We start from the raw sequence: 19,531 nt of genomic DNA, 5'->3' as shown, positions 1-19,531 counted from the left end.
GAGGAAGTTCGAGGCAATGTGTACCGGCAGAACAGTCTATATAATTGGTGCGGTGCCTAGCCCACCTTATATTACATTACAGGGGGAGGCGTTCACAATCAAGATTTCCTTCAAACAAAAGACCCGAGTGCGGAGAAGTACGACAGGGTGCTTGCCAGCAGCAACCCGAAAATCCAGCATGGACTAGTAAGGCACGCTCAACGAGTAGCCACCCTCAGTGGTGCCCTGGGATAGGGGTGTCAACCCTGCGAAGATGGGGAAGAAGACCATGAAGACGGCCGACCACATCTGCCACCGCTAATATATAACCAATTAGAGCAAATATTATTTTTACTCCTTCTCCTCTATCAACGCTGAATGCGCCGTAAGAAAGTCGAGTCAGAGGATTAGGTCATGGGAACAATGGCCAGCACTCTAAAAAGAACAGGAACGTGGTGGTCGGCGACACTTATACGGAAAGTACACATGCCAGTGACGTCAACAGGGCTACCATCGGCCACGCGTACGGCTCGAGTAGTAGGAAACGTGAGAACCTTCCTCAGTCGACGACGGAGCTTAGAACTCATTATAGACACCTGGGCTCTAGTATCTAATAACGCCGTCAAAGGGTCACCGTCAACATGGACTTAAGTAAGTTCTGGTTCGTTGCGACCGTCAATGCAGGATTTCTACACGACGATGATAATGTAGCACCACCCTCAGGCGCTGCTTGGCCTAGTTTTCCGGCCGGGAGAGTCCATAATTGGTCGGCGACGAATAGCGGCGTGGCTGGGGCGATGGGAAGTGACGGCGCTGTGGTGACATGACGAGTGAGCACGACGACTGCCATCGATAGATACGCCTGAGGTAGCAAGCATACGGCGAGGCGAGTAACGGCACGGGTTGGCATATGGGCGAGGAGACGGGAAAAAGAAGCTCGAATACGGCGACGTCCCGGAGGTGCGGCAGTGGCGAGTGATGTGGCCAATGTGCAGACAACAGAAGCAAACGGGCTTGTCGTCCGGAGTTCCGGTATCTTCGAGGGGAATACCGATGACTGTGAGGCGTAGGTGTCTGCACCGGTCGGGCGTCAGGTTGGGAGACGGAGCAGGCAGCAAGAAAACCGAGGTTGGCAAATTTTTGCCGCACAACTGCCTGAATGAGACAGGTCACTTGGGCTGGTTGGTCAATGGTGGGGTCAAGTGGGCGTGGATGAAACGCCGCAGGACTTTTAGCCTCGAGCTCACGGCGAACAATGTGGGGACGCCCTCATTTAAGGGTGGTGAAGCGGTAAGGTCTATGCAAGACGACGTCGCAGTCATGTTAGGAAGCCGGGATAACTGTGTAATGATGCGGCGGTTTTGGCCGGCTCAAAGCTGGCCAAATGAGGTCAATCAGGTCAGTGAGGTCAATGGTGGACACATTGTATAAGATCAACAAGTTTAACGCGTCGTACGCGATCCCGTTCAGTACATGGCCGACTTTGCCAACCTCGGCCATGTTGTCGTCGACTTTCCGGCAAAGAGCGAGCACGTCTTCTATGCACGAGACATACGATTTAGTAGAAGACTGAACTTGCGTAGCAAGCTCTTTTCTCGCAGCTAGCTGCCGTCCGGTGGGATTTCCAAAGAGTTCGGTGAGCTTCTCCTTGAAAGCATCCCAGCTAGAGAGTTCGTCCTCGTGTGTCCGGAACCAGACACGAGGCGTTGCATCCAAGTAGAATAGGACATTCGCTAGCGTAATGGTAGGGTTCCAGCGGTAGTTTGGCTAACACGCTCATACAGGGTGAGCCGGTCCTGAACGTCGACATTATGATGGCCGGATAATATGCCACGACGTGGTTGGTGTACGAACGTGTAGCAGGAGTAGAAGCAGACGAGGTGCCGTCAACGGGAGACATTGCAGAAAGCAGGACGGTGCGGCCACTGCAAAGCTCCGTGGTGAGGACGGAGAACGGCTCCCTCCACCAAAATGTTACCCGAACGAAGCAATAAGAACTGGAGACTATTTATAAATTGCATTTACAAATGATAATGCAGCGCTAGCCAGTTCAGTCGACGGCTCTAGAGTCAGAGAGCATTCGTTGTCTTCGTCAGGGCGCTCGCATGCATGGGCCACAACAAACACGCAATATGCATGCATCAATATAATACCATACTAATTGAGAATTGGTTAAAACACGTGGATTATCAGCCGCCTCAGACATGTTCATTCGGATTACGTTAAACTATTACTGTTTTATATCCTGCTCACGCTGACCTGTCTAAAGTACATGCCAGAAAATTTACAAGAATTCAACATAAGCGTGGCGGCAATTATTATGCCATAAGGCAGCGTTTTTATATGACTTAGGTTCATTCACAACACCTCTTCACTCTCACAACACCTGTTCATTCTCTATTTGCTTTTATTAACGTGTTCCTGGCGACATTTGTGCGTGTCTACACAATCTTATCTTTATTTCGTTGTAGTTCTTGCCTTATACGAGTTATTCATATTATGTACAAAGTCTATGAAGTGTAACTACTGCCCGTACTGCTGAAAGCGAAACAGGGCTGTCCCTTTGTCAAGCCGCGTCCGACATTTTCTCAATGTATTCGCGCGCTAGTAGTAAAACCAAGGGAAGTACGCAGACAAATGCGCTGCCGATAACACCCTTCAGTTAAGCAGTAGAGCCTCCTGCAAGGTACATGAACTTTTTTGTTGTTGAAGAACATACAACATCCCATAAGCTCACACCTCACATTGTGGACAGGACACTGGTGTATAAAATATCTGAACGCTTGCGTTGATATCTACGTAACGACAACGTAGATATTCAGTGTATGAATATCTACTCAACGCTTGCGGCTTTAGAAAAAAAAACTGAGGACCAGGAGTTTTCACAAACTGTCGCAGACGTCCGACAGGTATCATACATGCTAGTTACTTACAAGTATGACTGCAGTACGAGACGGCCCAATTACTGCAATTTGCTTGTGACAACAAAGCCGCCGTAACATTGAAGTGGATCTCGAGAATACCAATAGTACTAATGGAAAATTCTGTGTTGCTGCATGAGTCACCATGATAATGTAAAGTACCACATGAGTTTTCTACGATTTCTACATACCATCGGTGAGAGAGCGAACACCAGCATCTTCTATTTTTTCTGACGCAGCTATGGCCCCTGGCAGTCATACTATTCTTGAGATGGTGGAGTGCTTTGAGTCTACGAATACATAATTCTGTAACAAGAGCTACGCGTGGCATTCCGGTTGAACTCGGTCACTTGCCAAACCTGCCCAATGACACATCGCGTCTGAAAGCGTTGGCTACCGTAGACAATTGTAAATACTGTCTCGCTGCCAGTTTTGTAACTAAAGTTTTGCTATTCGATGCTCTGCCCTCGCATCAAACGGTGCTGGTTTGCACAAGATTAAAACGAAGGGTAGTTACTCTGCCAATACACGCACGCTGTGCGACTGAAAAGGGAGAGCTACTGCTTTACCGAAACTTGTCGTAGGGCTCGCAATTTCATTTATTGTGTAGAGAATGATTGGAACGGGAACGCGGCCTACATCGCAACTGTAATATTAACAATTGTAGCGAAGAATTGTAACGACATAGCGGGTCGTCCTCTCCAGCGCTGAAGAGAACGGCCCACTAGAAAGCGATGGAGAGGACGAGCACTTTATTGTTCCAATCCTTCTCTACAATTATTAATATTACATTGGCGATCTAGGACGCCCTCCAGGCTGCACAAATAAACACTGGAAATATTCCTAATCATGTTTCAAAACAAAGCAACGCCCGAGCTTCGTGCCAAAGACACGCTTCTGCTTATCAATTAGGCAAAGATCCCGCCATAGGGTTTAATTGGCTTGGCTCTGTAAGGACGTCAGTTATAGGTGTGCTCATTACATACTGCGGCATGAGAACGGCAAATAAAGCAAGCTGATCTTGTGAGGATTGTTGCTCTTGCTCCTGTTGAGAGGCTTATCCGAACAATATTTTGCAAGCCAAGTTCTCTTGCATGGAAATTTCTGCCTAAGTGAGCAGCCCTGACTTGACGAGGACTGCGGCTCATTACCGAGTGTTCCTTCACATGAAAAGGTTAGCTGCGCATAACAACACGGATTTCATATCTCGTTGTATAATTCCACAACATGAACACTGCGAATACAGATCTCGTATGGCTGCCAAGAAGCATACAAATTGAGCATTATCTGCTCTTCTGATCTGTTTCACATATGATTGATTTTTTTGAGCGTGCCTTTTCCCATTTGCAAGAATCAACGTCTTCAATACAGCTCTGCAGTCTCTCTAGCTTGCGATGCCTGTTCGCTAAAATTTCGCTTGCCGATGAGTTCATCAATATGGGACAGAAAAAGCACAAAAACTAAATTTGTCATCAAGGCTGATCATGTCGCAGACCCGACTGATTTTCTATGCTCCGGTGCTTCACGTCGTCTATTCCAGGTGGCCTCTTAACACTGGTTCTCTGCACTGCCTTCGTAATATACTGAAAGCTTGTCTTCAGTTCATTGTAATTGTGACGCTGGCTGTTGGTCGATTTCTCCGGACAAGACGACAGCCAATGATAACGATACTGGAAACCATGCCGGCAGAGTGTATTGAAGAAGCGGAAGTCAATTTAGCATCAGGACAGGTGGTATACCGAAGTTAGACTCGCTGTTTCGCGTTCGCTATATTTAAATGGTTGAGCGATCTGCGCCGATAAACCCTGCAGAAGTGTCATTTCCCCCACTGTATTTCCGGAGCCTAAACACCGTATCGAACCAAGGACCTTTAGTTGAACGTCATCTCACGGACGACTTTCAGCTGGTTAGCGTTGAACATGGTTACTGTCCATATTCGTGAGATAGGATGAAATTGCCTGGTGCAAATCAGATCCAAAATCTCAACAGTGACAGGCTTATTACAAAAGAAAGCAACGACAGGTACCTGGCTCCAAAAAGTTTAGACGGAGTATTTGCCTTGGCGTTCATTTCATACCCCACGTGTTGGCAGTCACGCTTTTCTTTTTTGTACTAATAATATATATAGTAACTACAGTTACCACGTCAATCCTTGCATCCTCCATCACGCTTGTTATTTAACAAATAGGGTGCTTCTTGTTCGTACAATTATCTATGCAGCATATACTTTGACTATCATCACTTCTCTCAAACTTTCCTTTTAACCAATGAAACGATCGTGGTCCTTACATATATATATATATATATATATATATATATATATATATATATATATATATATATATATATATATATATATATATACTAACCTTACTAACTACTAACCAGCGCTACTCAGTTTAAGTTTTCACTTTAAGGAAGCCCCGTGATTTCTTCGGGCAGCTGCTACAAATTATCTATATATATATATATACATATATAGTCATATAATGAGAAGCCAACAAACACTGACACCAAGTACAACAAGTTGTGGTTGTGGCTTCGGTTCCCACCTGCGGCAAGTTGTTTTTTCATCCACTTTAATTCCCATTAATTTATCATTACTTTATTTCCTTTATTAAGCACATGCAACTTCCCTTATGTTGTACTTGGTGTCAGTGTTTGTTGGCTTCTCATTATATGACTAATAATTATCGGGTCCCTCGGTTCCTCGGTTCTTCTCGTTTATATACATATATATATATATATATATATTTATATGTATATATATATATATATATATATATATATATATATATATATATATATATATATATATATATATATATATATATATTCAGTTTTTTGTGTATCATGTTGGTTCGAAGCTGCTATTGTATGCATTATAAAGGAGGCTTATTAGACGACGAACCGATGACGGGTAGAGAGTTTCACCGAGCACAGCCCAGTTGAAAAACACAACAGGAAATTTTCAGTCTGTCGTATTTTGGGACGTTGTTTCTGTAGTTCTGTTGCCTGTAGTTCTGTGGTTTGTAGTATGACGTCCTGTAGTAGAAAGTTCTGTAGTTCTTGATCAATATTTAATTAAAAATTGACAGAGACCTCCTTGAGGCTATATAAGTTTGTTAGCACAAAAAAGAAAAATATAAAAGTAAAAAACAAATTAAAAAAAAAAACGTCTCCGCCTAGGATTCGAACTTGCGAACTCACGATTCCGAGCCCGGCATCTTACCACTGCACCACCCCTGATTTTTTTTTCTTATTACCGGCTTGGCAAAAGAAGGTACAATGTGAGTATTACATGGTCATAAAAACAACTAGTCAATGCCGGATCAGTGCAGTGTGATAAGAACGATGTAGACTAGTCACTTTGTCCAAAGCACTTAGCCAATCAGGAGGGTCACTCTGTGCACAGAAAAATTCGCGTATATATAACACACTTTCAATGAAATATTCATGTGCAGGGGCCTGAACAATGCGCTCATGTCTGATATCCATGCGCGTTCGCCACACACTGTGCATGCACAAAAGCATTAACAGATCGACAGGCACTCCCTCTGGTTCCGCGCATGGCAGGAAGCGTATTCCGAAAGCACTTAAGGGCAACTCCTTTTTAAGGCTACGTTTTAGAATATCCCACAAAAACACTGCGTCATGACAGTCCAAAAAGATATGCTCAATCGTCTCCGGTTTATTGCATATAAAGCAATTCACAGACCAAGGTACAAAAATGCCTTTGCTTTGCAGCCACGGTTTCACTGGGAGAGTGCCTGTATGTAGTTGAAAAAAGAAAGATTTAACAGAAGCTCTTACCGGCATTCGTTTAACTCTCTTAAGAACATCTCGTTCTGAACCTAAAACAAATACTGTACGATACAACGGTACAGGCAAGAATACATCAACAAGATCTTTGTACAACTTCTTACTAGTAACAACGGCCAAATATTCACTGGAAAATCTTGCTTTTAGTATTCGGAAAGATGCGACCACTTCACGCAAAAAAGCACTTAAAGGCATTGGCCCCGTATGCATGGACGACACTACATAATCAGGCAATGAATCACGCAGTCTAGCTTGAATCATTGTTCTCAGAAAAGCATCCTTTTGATCACGCAAAAAAAGAAACCTGCTTACAATCTGTTTGAGGAACAAATGTGACAACCCCAGCCCCCCATTCAACACTCTATGGAACAGATTACTACGACTTGTACGTTCCCATGTTGAAGCCCAAATGAACATCGCAAATACTCTATGTAGCTTTTGCACAGACATCCTCGTCAGACATAACGCTTGCATCACATAAAAGATTTTCGCGACTAAAAACAAATTACACACTGTGGCTCTTGCAAACATTGAAAATTTATGCCCTCCCCATTTGCCGGTCTGGGTTTTCATTCGCACTACTTCATTGTCCCAATATTCTTTGCTATCTCGATAATGTGCGAGGGGGACACCTAGGTAGGTGCCTGGAGTTACTGCCCATTGCATGTTACAAAAAGTCTCGGGCTTGTATTGCCAATTCCCATGCCAAAAACCAAGACACTTGTTCCAGTTAATAGCACTTCCACTTGCAGTACAAAATTTTACAGCCTCTTGTACAACTGCTTTAACACTGTCATGGTCCGTACAAAACACTGCTACATCATCAGCATATGCTAAAACTCGAACTTCAGTTTTATGAAAAGTGTAACCCCGAATGTTAGGGCTCTTCAGCAGCCGCAAACAAAAGGGCTCGAGGTAGAGAGCGAAAAGCAGGGGGATAAAGGGCAGCCTTGTCTCACAGACGACAGCACAGGAATACCATCACTTAACTGCCTATTAATTATCAGCTTCGCTATACAACCATTGTACATCATTTTAGCACCTTCTGTAATAACAGTTCCAACATTGATATGGTCTAGGATCAAGAACAGAACTTCATGTACGACTTTATCGAACGCCTTGTGGAGATCTAATTGCAACATGGCCACGCGCCCATACGTTCCGTCACAGCATTCAAGGACAGTTCTAGCTGTGTGAACATTGGTAAAGATTGACCTGCCTTTTATACCGCATGTCTGATGTGGCCCTACAAGTGACTTAATAACACTTTGAAGGCGACGAGCTAAAATCTTCATGAATATCTTATAGTCCACGTTTGTTAGACTGATGGGACGGTATGATTCAACAGAATGTAACTTAATCGGATCAGTCGTTTTAGGAATTAGTACTACGTGGGACGCTCGGAAGGATGGAGGACTTGTTTTCGTTTCAAAGAATTCACTAATTAGTCTTTCAAGTGCGACTGCCATTTCTGTTCTAAAGGCTTTATATAGAGATGCACCGAGACCGTCTGGCCCAGGTGACTTGTTTGAACTAAGCTCCAGAATCACTGATTCAATTTCCTCAGCCGTAATATTGGCTTCTAGAGCGTGCACAAGGTCATCCTCTAATCTCGGCATCAGCGATAGGAATTCTGTTCTGAAGTAGTCAGTGTCCGGAGTATTAAGGCTGAAAATATCTGTGTAATGTTCGACGAATGCCTGTTTGATTATTTCTCTTCGATTTGTGATTTCGTCTTGATAGCATATTTCCGTTATCTCTTTCGACAAAGCGTGCCTTTTTTCATCACTGAGCGCGCGTTTGGTAGGCGTCTCTCCGGACCACAGTTTCTCGTTACGCGCCCTTATCACTGCGCCACGGTACATTTCTTCGTCTATTGCCTCGAGCTTAGTTTTAGTCTCTTTAATTTCCCTTGTGAACAATCCCGGCTCGTAGCACTCCGTACTTAGCATAAAATCTAGAGCAGATACCAGATACCAGCCAAGCCGGTAAGGACCAAACCCAGCCGGCCGTCGCATCAAAGCCAGCGTTCCTTCCGGAAAAAGCGGATAGCGTGACAGCTGTAAGCCTGGTTACGACTGGGCAGCAGGGCGACAACCAGGAAGACGCCGATACCGAGATGCCCGCCGCGTCAAGTGTAGCAGTGAAGCGGGCTCACGAGGATTCGGATATTCAGGAACCGAGATTGGTCGGTGAACGCGGCGAGGAGCCTCCGCCGAAGGCACCTTCAACGCGCCGCGGACCGTTCAAGCCCAAACCGAAATTGCCACCGGAACGCAGTACTGCGTCTGCTCTCCCTCCGCCTTAGCGGAGGCTACCTTTGCCACAACGGTTGAAGCCCGGTCTTTGATCGGGTCAGTACTAAGCTCAAACGCCTTAATGGATATGGTTTCACTCTGTTTGATGTGTGAGTAGTCTGATCGGCGTCTCCCTTTTCCTTAGATGGCTACCAACCTCACGTCCAGCCTACGTGTTGCTACGCTTAATGTAAGGGGCCTGTCGGCGCGTAGAAGGCAACTGCAACTGAACCGCCTTCTGCTAGAAAACGAAATAGATTTGCTCGCGGTTCAGGAAACTAAAATTGAAGACGAAGAACAAACAGACAGAATGGTAGCGGTCTATCGTAGCAGATACAGCGTTTGCGTATGTCATGCTGTTGGAAGAGCGGGTGGATGCGTTATTTTTTTAAGAAATGGTATTGGGGCTGTTGATACTGTGTTCTCGTGTGAAAGTGGGCGCCTTGTAATGTGTGATTTTGAATCGGATGGAGTGGCTTGGAGAGCTGTGTGTGTATACGCTCCGAATGCAATTGCTGAAAGGGAGAGTTTCTTCCGACAGGTGAAGCCTGTCCTGCTTACTGAAAGGCGGGTGATCTTGCTTGGCGATTTCAATTGCGTCTGTAGACCAGAGGATAGGACAACAAGCCGTTCCTTTCGAGATCGGAGCGCCGAGTTACTGTCCGAAATTGTAGGTGAGCACGACCTTGAAGATGTAGGCTTGATATCGACGCATGAAGGCCGGGCAATGTACACTCACTTTCAGGGAGGCAGTCATGCTAGATTGGACCGTATATATGTTCCTGTCGAATGTTCGCTGTTATGTTCTGACTACCAGACGATCTATGTCTCTTTTAGTGATCACTGCCTAGTCATGGTTACAATCGGTACGAAGAGAATAGCTGCGAAATTTAATTGGGACTTGTGGAAGTTTAATGATAAATTACTGGAAGATGAAGAGTACGTGACTAAAGTCAAGGATTATATAGCGAACATGCTGCGAAGTAACTCCGGAAGTTTTATGCAAGTATGGGAACAGTTCAAATGCGATATTAAAATAGCCGCTATTGATAGGTCATGTGCGCTCCGGCGAAAAGAAAAACAACGAGTTAAAGAGCTGCAGAGCACCACCCCTGACATGGTCTTCGAATGTACATTTTGGCCATGTCGATAGTACGACGTGCTGATGCGCTGATGTTTGCATTTGCATTTTATGAGCCAAGATCCGCTTTCACTCCATCGCGTCAAGTGCCGCATCTCTAGAAGAGCAAGAGTGTTCGTACCATCGACAGGTACATCGTGGAGTGCTAGAACATCGATTTCGATGTACGATATCCATATTAAATAAGAAATTCAGAAATCGACAACGTTGACTTTTAGGGTTATTACTGCTAGTTTCGACAGTTGTCTCTCGTTCTTTACACTTTTGAGCGCGCATATAATGCGTGTGTTCAATGCAAAATAGCTACATAAACATTCGTAGATGAGAGTTCTTTCTGACAGCATACTGGCTTCTTACGGCAGCACTGTACCAGATGAATGAGACCCGAGCGAGACAGCTTTTCCCGCAACTTTGTGGAACAACCCAAATCTTCTTTTCCGCTTCGCATAGGCTTGTGAAATATTCCTGGGAAATTAACTAATGTGTCAGTGTAACAGCACATGTAAGTCCACAGGCCTTTGTGCCACATCTTACAAAAAAAAAACGGATACGCAGCCATTCCCGCAAATGGTATGATTTTGATCAGCGGCCGATTTTGAGGAGGCCGGTAGGGCGTTGCTGGTGCCGCGTCGTCACGGCACAATTATAACTATTCGCCACGTCGACTTTAATACCGGTGTCGGTGCCATCAGCATTGCCGGCTTCAGAGAAGCGCGATTGAATACCGCCCAAGAGAAAAGTACAGTGTACACCACCGATGCGAAACTAACATGCAATTTTAAAGGGCCGCGACGGCAAGCGCTTCTGTTGCGGCTTCCGAACTCTTGGCCGTCGCGACCGAATGTTTCTGCTGCGAGATCAGAATTGGTGCCGTAACGTCGGAGTCGATGTCAGGATATAAAGCTGTTGTTCCGACTTCAGAACTCTTGTTGTCGCGACAGAACGTTTGTGTTGCGACTTCATAACTATTGGCCTTCTGTTGCGACATGAGAATTTCTGTCGTAACGTCAGAAATGTCTCTCAATTAAGAAATGTCAAGAACTACTGTCGTACAACAGAATTTCAGTAGTTACGACAGGAATTCTTCTTGTCTTTTTCAACTGGGCACTACAGAAGCTTGTCGCATCGCACAATTTCACTGCACTTCTGTTGTCATCATTGGGTACATGTTGCGATGATAGGTTTCCGTTGTGGAACAGTTCTCTGTAGTACAACAGAAGTTGGTCGCATTACTTCAGGAACACTTCTGTTCTGACAATTGGGGGCCTGTTGCCACAATAGGTTTCTGTAGTATTTCAACAGCTCTCTGTAGCACTACAGAAGTTTTTCGGGTTACTTCAGGAACATTTCTGTTGGGACAACAGGGTGCCTGTAGTGATGACAAATTTTTCTGTAGTACTACAAAAATCTGTTGTAGAGCTTCAGCTTTCTGTTGTAACAACAGACATACGACAGACTGTACTTCTGTAGTCACAACAAGAAATGTATGTTGTACATAAGAAAAGTCTGTCGCTCTATCAGGAATCTGTAGTTACTACAGAAAAATCATGTTGTACAACAGAAATTTCTGTAGTACTGAACACAACCTCTGTTGTCATTTACAACTGGGAGTCTGCAAGCTCGAGAATCTGCGGCACGCGATGCTGTTGGTAATCCTGCTGACTACGTCCATGCGTTCTTCTTCATTACTATGACCCCATGGTCCCCTTCCGTCTGCGGGGATCTATCGCGATGTCGTGAAACTTTACCTTTAAAATGTAAATTACAAGTTTATTACGCACTTTTCTTTTCTCACCTTAACTACTGCAGTTTAGTATGGGCCACAATGGCCAAAACTATCATAAATAAGGTTCTCGTACTGCAAAACAAAATTGTTTGAATAATCGCCAGTATTGATAATACAACTACCTCCAAGTATGCTTTGGAAACACATAACATTGTCCGGGTTAACCATTTCTATCACTTTGGGTTGTTACAAAAAATGTATTTTTTGACGGCATCCATTGCCGATTTTTATTCGACTGTGGCATCTTTGGACATGCGTCATGCTAACATACACACAAGAACAATTAATACTTCAAATATACCACGTTTTCATACCAACTATCAATTACAAGTGTTGTCTCACGACCTGCCCCATGTTCTGAACACATATAAACACACACTGGGATATACTAAAACTGGGCTGCGGAAATATTTTGTTGGAATGTGATTTTGTGTCCTTCATGTTTCGCTTGATTATTCCTATTTTATTCTGAACATTTGTATGACCATTTGAGCGTCTCTATTTCCGATTTTATTGTTTAATTTTTTTGCAATAGATTGTTACACTCTGTATGTATAACTGGTGAATGTTTTCTCTTTATTGACTATACCAATTGTATGTGTGTCTGATTTCTGTACCACTCATGTGCTACTGCTTGTAGGGGTTTTCTGCACATAGTGAAGCTGCTCATGCAGCTTTTTGCCAGAAAACCTTCCAGTTGAACCTCGAAAATAAACCTACTTACTAACTTATTTATCCTGACGACTTAGTCTGAAGAGGCCACGGAATCGTGACAGGGCTTGAGCCGCTGGACGTGGGCGACTTCCCTGTTTCGACGACGCACGTCAGACGGCAGGCAGTGTGAGTGGCTCTATAATGTAATTGACGGGAGAAGTTTACTGCAGATAGCGGTATGGTCCAGTGTATTTAGGAAGAACTTTTGAAGGGAGACCTGGTGTGCGGGTCGGTACGGACAACCAAACTAGGATTCCCCTTAGAAAAGTGGGAGTCGAGTTGCGAGCATCGTGTTATAATTTTTGGCGATTCTTATCGTCCAATGTGAAACGGCGGACCAACTGACGACATTCTTCAGCTTGGCTTAAGGCGTCCAAGATTGGCTGGCATTCTGATGGGTCTGGGGAGTAGGGCAGAATGGTATCAATGGTACGGGATGAATGACGGCCATAAAGAAGATAGAAGGAGGAGAAACCGGTAGTGGCTGGCGCTGCGATATTGTAGGCGTACGTGACGAACAGAAATAGGTTCCAATTGAAGTGGTCGGATGCGATTTACGTAGCGAGCATGTATGGAAGGGTGCGATTAAAGCGTTCCGTGACACTATTGGTTTGCGGATGATAGGCCGTGCATGTACAATGAAGACTAGCGCATTCAGCAAGATATTTTACACTGACTTCCGACAGGAAGCCGTGGCCTCGGTCACTGTGGAGTTCACGAGGGCCTCCCTAAGGAAGCACAATGCAGCGCAATATAAGAGTGGCAATTTTAGGCGCTGTAGTAGCTGGCAGGGCAGCAGTCTCTGCAGAGAATGTTAAATGGTCGACGTCAACTATATTCCGCCGGTTGCCGGACGTAGGCAAATGAAGTAGACCATATAAACCGACACAGACACGAGCAAAATGTTTAGATGGGCATGGCAAGGGTTGGAGTTAACTGGCTGGGAGGCACATGGCGATTTCCTTTGTTGATATTCCCGGCAAGAGCGGACGGCGTTCCGAACGAAGGTGTATGTCCTCCACCAGTAGTAGCGGTGCCGAAGTCGGTCACACGTCTTCAAAACGCCAGCGTGGCCACACTGGGTGTCTGAGTGCAAGGAGGAACAGATCTCTAATCTCAAAGCTCTCGGGATCACGAGCAGCCACGTTCGTCCCTCTGGTGCATAATGGCGTCGGTACAGGAGCTGATCACGGAACTTGAGGAAGTTGCACCAACTGAGGAACATGGCGCTGAACAGTTCGAGAGGCAAGAACTGTTGAAGTATCCGAGAGAAAGTCGAAAACGGATTCAATTCAGGGGTCATTGTGCTGTTTGGCAGCAGTAGTGTCAAAGTGAAGAGACAACGTGCATTCAAAGGGGGACTCGCAACTGGCCTCTAGCGAGAGTGGTAAGCGGGAAGGAGCATACGTGTCGGAATGCTTCTGCCCGAAACGATACACCACGCGTATGTCGTACTCCTGTATTTGCAGAGCCCAGCAAGCGAGGTGGCAGGTGGGACGTTTAAATTCGAATGCCACCACAGCACATGATGGTCGGTCACTACGTCCAAAGAGCGGCCATATAAATAACGGCCAAGCACTCCTTTTCCCTGGTGCCGTAATTGACCTCCGCCTTGGTCAGCGTGCGGCTCGCAAAAGCTACGACGTATTTTGCCTGACCAGGATGACGCTGTGCCAGAACCGCACCTTTGCCTACACCCCTGGCGTAGGTATAAACTTCAGTAGGAGCTTGAGGGTCAAAGTGCCGGATAATAGGTGGTGTCGTAAAAAGACGGCGCAAGGTGGTGAACACATGTTCGCAGGCAGGGGACCACGATGTGAGGTCCTTGGCGCCCCGAAGCTGTCGCATGCAGGGGTGATAGTATCCATGCAAAAGTTAGATTGAAGCGCCGGAAATAAGAGCATAAGCCGATGAAACTGCGATGTTCTTTCACTGTAGCGGCCTTAGAGAGCGCAGGGACGGTCCGCAATCTCTCGGGATCCGGAAGAATGTCATCTATGTACACAACGGGGCCGAGGATCGTCAACCTGCGCGTGGCAAAGCGACATTTCTTGAGATTAGGCTGCAGACTGGCGTTGGTTAAGGAACTGAGCACGTGTTGAAGGCGGCGTAGTTGTGTTGCGAAATCAGGGGCGGATACCACGATGTCCGTCAAGGTAGTATAAACGTATCTTCATTATAGGGCTACACAAAACGTTACCCATCATCTTTTCGAATGTAGCAAGCGCGTTGCAAACTCCGAAACGCATGACGGTGAGCTCATATAGACCATCTGGAGTAACAAAGCAGTTTTTGGGTCATCGGCCTCGGCCATCGGGACCTGCCAGTAGCATGACGGCAAGTCCAATGAAGAGAAGTACTCAGCCTTTGTAAACAGTAGAACGCATCATCAATGCGCGGCAATGGGTAAACATCTTTAGCGTGATCTTGTTGAAGTGCCTACAATCTATACAGTAGCATATGGAAACATCTTTCTTTCTGACAAGTACCACAGGAGAAGCCGATGTGCTATGTGAAGGTTTAATCACGCCTCGACTGAGCATGTCGACCTGGTCGGCAATGACGCGGTGTTCCGCAGCAGATACGCGATGCGGACGTTGGCGCAGCGGTGAGTGGCAGCCAGTGTCGATGTGCTGCTCGACTGTTAATGTGCGGCCTAAGACTGCTTGTGCGATGTCGAAAGAAGTGCTGCAGAATGGTCAGAGGTTAGGCCCACTGTGAGGGTCTCAGATCTTTGGCGATGAATGGACTGAAAACGTCCGTTGATGTTGCATCACGAGCAGAGAAGGTGCTCAGATCAAGCACGATGGTAGGGGACGCCTCATTGGGGACGGATAAAATCTGCATAGAATCGATGGTCTCGACTTGGCCAAGGCATTCATGGCGAAGCAATGTGAGCGGGGATGAAAGCATGTTATAAACGCGCATTGTGCTAATACTGGCGGCAAGGTCTAGACTAGAAATAGGCACAGAACAAGGGCTTTTCGGGCAACGAACAGGTTGGGCGGCTTGAAGAAGACCGTTCCATCGTAGATAGCGCTATGTGTGACTGGTACAGGTGCTGATGAGCAAGGTGGTATATTGGTGTCGTCCTTGACGACAAGTTAAGCAGAAGAATGCGGATCAATGAAGTTGAGATCACTGAGCTGGGTGAATTCAACCTCAGCGTGAGCAAAATCAAGTATAGCGTTGTGGGAAGAGAGAAAATCCCATCCTAGGATAATTGCGTGGCAGCACTACAAACTCAATAGTGTACATAACGTCTTGAATCAGGACATGAACTGTACAGGGTGCGGTTGTTTCAGCGGGCTGAGCACGTGCAGTCTGAAGGGACAATGCAGAAAGAGGCGTCTGTACTTCACGATGTGAATGGCAAAATCTTGCAGCCATAACAGAAACAACTGCGCCGATATCAACGAGAGGGATTGTAGCGACATATACGATGAACATGGCAATAACATTAGCACATAAGGAACGAGGACTACCGCGTTGCGAAACTTGCGTAGTTCTTGCCTCTGGAATGGCGTCGTCTAGATTCCCTCGCTGTTAGAAACGGGCCGCCGACGCATCGGTGAAAGTGACGGCCGACGTGGGGATGTCGAGCGGCAATGGTTGAAGAGAGGACGATCAGTCAGAGTATGAGATGGCGGTGGGTCAGATGGAGTGTAACTTGTATTGGAGTGGGCCCGACAATGAGCTGCCCGGAGATGATTGTCGACTGTTTGCACCCGGTGGCAGAACCTTGCGAAGTGTCCGGAATACCTACATATAAAGCATATAGGCCGATTACCGTACGTGTGCCCCGGGTTGGCCACACGAGTGCCGGCCCAGGAGATGAGGGGAGAAGGGCGGCACACGGGCTGCTAGAAGGAGCGTATCGGCTCTTGGCGTGGCTTGAAAGCTACCACAGCATAAGTTAGCGGAGCAGCCACAAGCGGCTGCTGGGGAACAACCGGTAGTGCGTCAGCGACTTCTCCTTCCATGACGTTGCGCAGAACAGATGGCAAAGGACTAGGCTGCAGCTGAGTGAAGGGTACCAGGGAAAACTGTCGCACAACTTGTTCGCGGACAAAGGCTATGCTCTTCGTTATCAGCGGCATCTGATCGGAACCAATGGCCAGACTGGAGATCAACGCACCGGTTGTAGAAGGAGACCTCGGCAAAACTCGCTGTTTGCGTTGCTCGTCGTAGCTCTGAGAGAGCGTGATAACGTTGGCAACAGTTTTCAGCTTCTTGGTCAGTAGCATTCGGAAAGCATCATCATCAATTCCTTTCATGATATGCTTAATTGAGTCCGCTTCCGATATGGTGGCATTGACGCGTTCATATAGATCGACAACGTCCTCTACGTAACTGGTGAATGTTTCACTGAGTCGTGTGCGTGGGTGCGCCAACGCTGCTGAGCGCGATGTTTGCGGACGGCGGTATGGTCAAATCGTTAAATACCTCACTAAACGTCGCCTTGAACGTTGGACACGTTGGGAAATCGCTCTCATGGATCTTCAACCAGAAGTTGGCCATGCCCGCAATGCAGAAAACGACGTTGGTTAGCTTGGTAGAGCCATTCCATTTGTTGTGAGCGCTCAAACACCCTTAGGACGCAAGCCAATCTTAACGTTGAAGACCTATAAGCTCGAAGGCCTATATGCTTTGTCCGTCCGGCTGAAGATACAGTGAAAGCTCGTTAATTCGAACTTCAATAATTCGAATTTATGGATAATTCGAACTGTACGATTTGGTCCGGCCAAGCTCCACAGAAGTGTATGTATAAAAAAGTCCGTTAATTCGAACGCGAGAAGGTTCCCTCACGGATAATTCGAACTACGCTCGCCTGGCACATGGCCAGAGAAACGCGCCTACTGCCTACACACAAGGCTGTACTGCCTCCGAAACGGAGAGAACGGCGAGAGAAGGCAAAATCGGAAAAAAATCTAACCGACGCGGGGTCAGCCAGAAGGCAGCGGCAGCTGCCGCCTCTCCGTTCTACGTAACCTCCGAGACTTCATGCCCATTGCGAATCTCGGAGGCTTTGCAAATCTTGTACAGCTGCTAATGTTGTGTGGAGAGGGCACGGCAAGCGCCATCGTAACACAGTGAATCAAGTACGTCGCAGCTGCGCTTGCAATCAAGAACCAACGAATCAGGGCCTTCGCCACCTTCACATGTTCAGCGTCTTTGTCTCGGCAGTCTTCATCGGTTGTGCACGTCTCTTTTCAGCTTAGGAGGTATCGGCCATCGCGATTCATTGTGATGGTTTTAAGCCTCGGCTAACGTTCGTTTCGGCGGACATCGGTAGTGTGGCACAGTCGGACCCAGAGCTTCGACTTCAAGAAGGCGTGTGCCCGCGGCACACGCCATCTTTTTCTGACACGCCAAATTTCTGACATGCCCTACTGCTTCCAAATCGCAGTGTACTGTTGCTCTCCTTCACTTTCGTTAGTTTGAACTTTCGTTAATTCGAACTGAAGCGGCTTCCCCTTGCGGTTTCGAATTAACGAGCTTTTACTGTAGTAGGATACTGCTGGCGAATAGCGCTAGCGCAGAGAACAGGCGGCGACGGGAGCGTCTACTGGTCGGTGTCTGGTTTGGCGGAAGGTAGCGTCCGAGTGCGGAGTTCCAGGATGGTAGACGTGAAAGGTACCCAGCGCGTCCACCAATTAAAAAGGAGGTTTACTAGGCGGCGGACGGATGACGGGTAGAGCGCTTGACCGAGCATAATCTCTAAGCTCGAGCATCTACGGCATGCGATGCTGTTGGCAATCCTGCTCCCTACCGTCCATGCGTTCTTCTTCACTACAACATATGCCGCACTTCTGTCGTGTAAGGAACGAGGTAGCACTTTATGTTTACCCTGACACAAAGGCCTTGCGCTTATGGGGGCATGAAATATGAGCATGAAGTAAAGATGTATTTATGCATGCATGCATGCGTGCATGCATGCATGCATGTGTGTGTGTGTGTGTGTGTGTGTCTGTGTGTGTGTATGTATGTATGTATGTATGTATGTATGTATGTATGTATGTATGTATGTATGTATGTATGTATGTATGTATGTATGTATGTATGTATGTATGTATGTGTGTATGTATGTATGTATGTATGTATGTATGTATGTATGTATGTATGTATGTATGTATGTACGTACATACGTATGGATCGATGGATGGATGGATGGATGAATGGATGGATCAATTCAAGCGTGCGTGTTAGAAAAAAGTGTGCCACACGTTAGCATGTACACGGAAACTATCAACGCAAACGCCACTGTATGCTGAGGCACCTGCATAGATTTCACTGACAAATTATTGTACCAGACATGTATATAGAATTGAAAATAGAGTTGAAGAAGACACGGCTAATTATCATCAAAAAGAGTACACAGTATGTGTAAAATTATTCAGATACATGAAATTCGATGATTGTCCTATAAAGCACAATAATAACCATACTTCAGTGGTAACGTATAAGTACCAGTGAGTAAGGAAAAGCTACTTACATTTCTTTTGCAGACAACATACGCCTATGGTGTCTTAACTCCGTGTGGTATCAGAGGAACTACAACCTTCCAAATGCAACAGGGATGATAGAAACTGCACAAAAGACTACGCATTCACTCATAACTCCACACGACGGATCCAACAAGCACGTTTCTCGAAGGCAACGAGAAAGCCCCACCTGCGCACACATGTGCATCCTACGCGGAAGCTTCGTCTTCCCATTTAAGACGCCTTGCAATGAATGGGGGAGTCGCAAGTGCTCATACGTAAGGATTCATTCAAATGTGGTTCATGTTCGTTTTCGCGGAGTAAATTGAATGGCGAGGGTGGCTCTTTCAGATTCTTCATGAAATGCGAAGAAATATACAAAGACG

The 19,531-nt window shown here is 46.2% G+C and overlaps 1 long non-coding RNA gene across 1 annotated transcript in view; it reads right to left on the bottom strand.

The window, feature by feature from the left end:
- Window positions 1-19,284, bottom strand: part of LOC135909584 (uncharacterized) — a 74,512-nt gene extending 55,228 nt beyond the window's left edge. The window contains exon 1 of the long non-coding RNA XR_010566746.2: window positions 19,157-19,284. This is a non-coding gene — a long non-coding RNA (uncharacterized lncRNA). The remainder of the gene's footprint in view (window positions 1-19,156) is intronic.
- Between the last annotated feature and the right edge of the window lie 247 nt (window positions 19,285-19,531).

This window comes from Dermacentor albipictus, chromosome 7 (genome assembly GCF_038994185.2).
Source record: "Dermacentor albipictus isolate Rhodes 1998 colony chromosome 7, USDA_Dalb.pri_finalv2, whole genome shotgun sequence".
NCBI classification, from domain to species: domain Eukaryota; kingdom Metazoa; phylum Arthropoda; class Arachnida; order Ixodida; family Ixodidae; genus Dermacentor; species Dermacentor albipictus.
The sequence above is the reverse complement of the archived record's forward strand: the minus strand, read 5'-3'. Positions and strand labels throughout refer to the sequence as shown.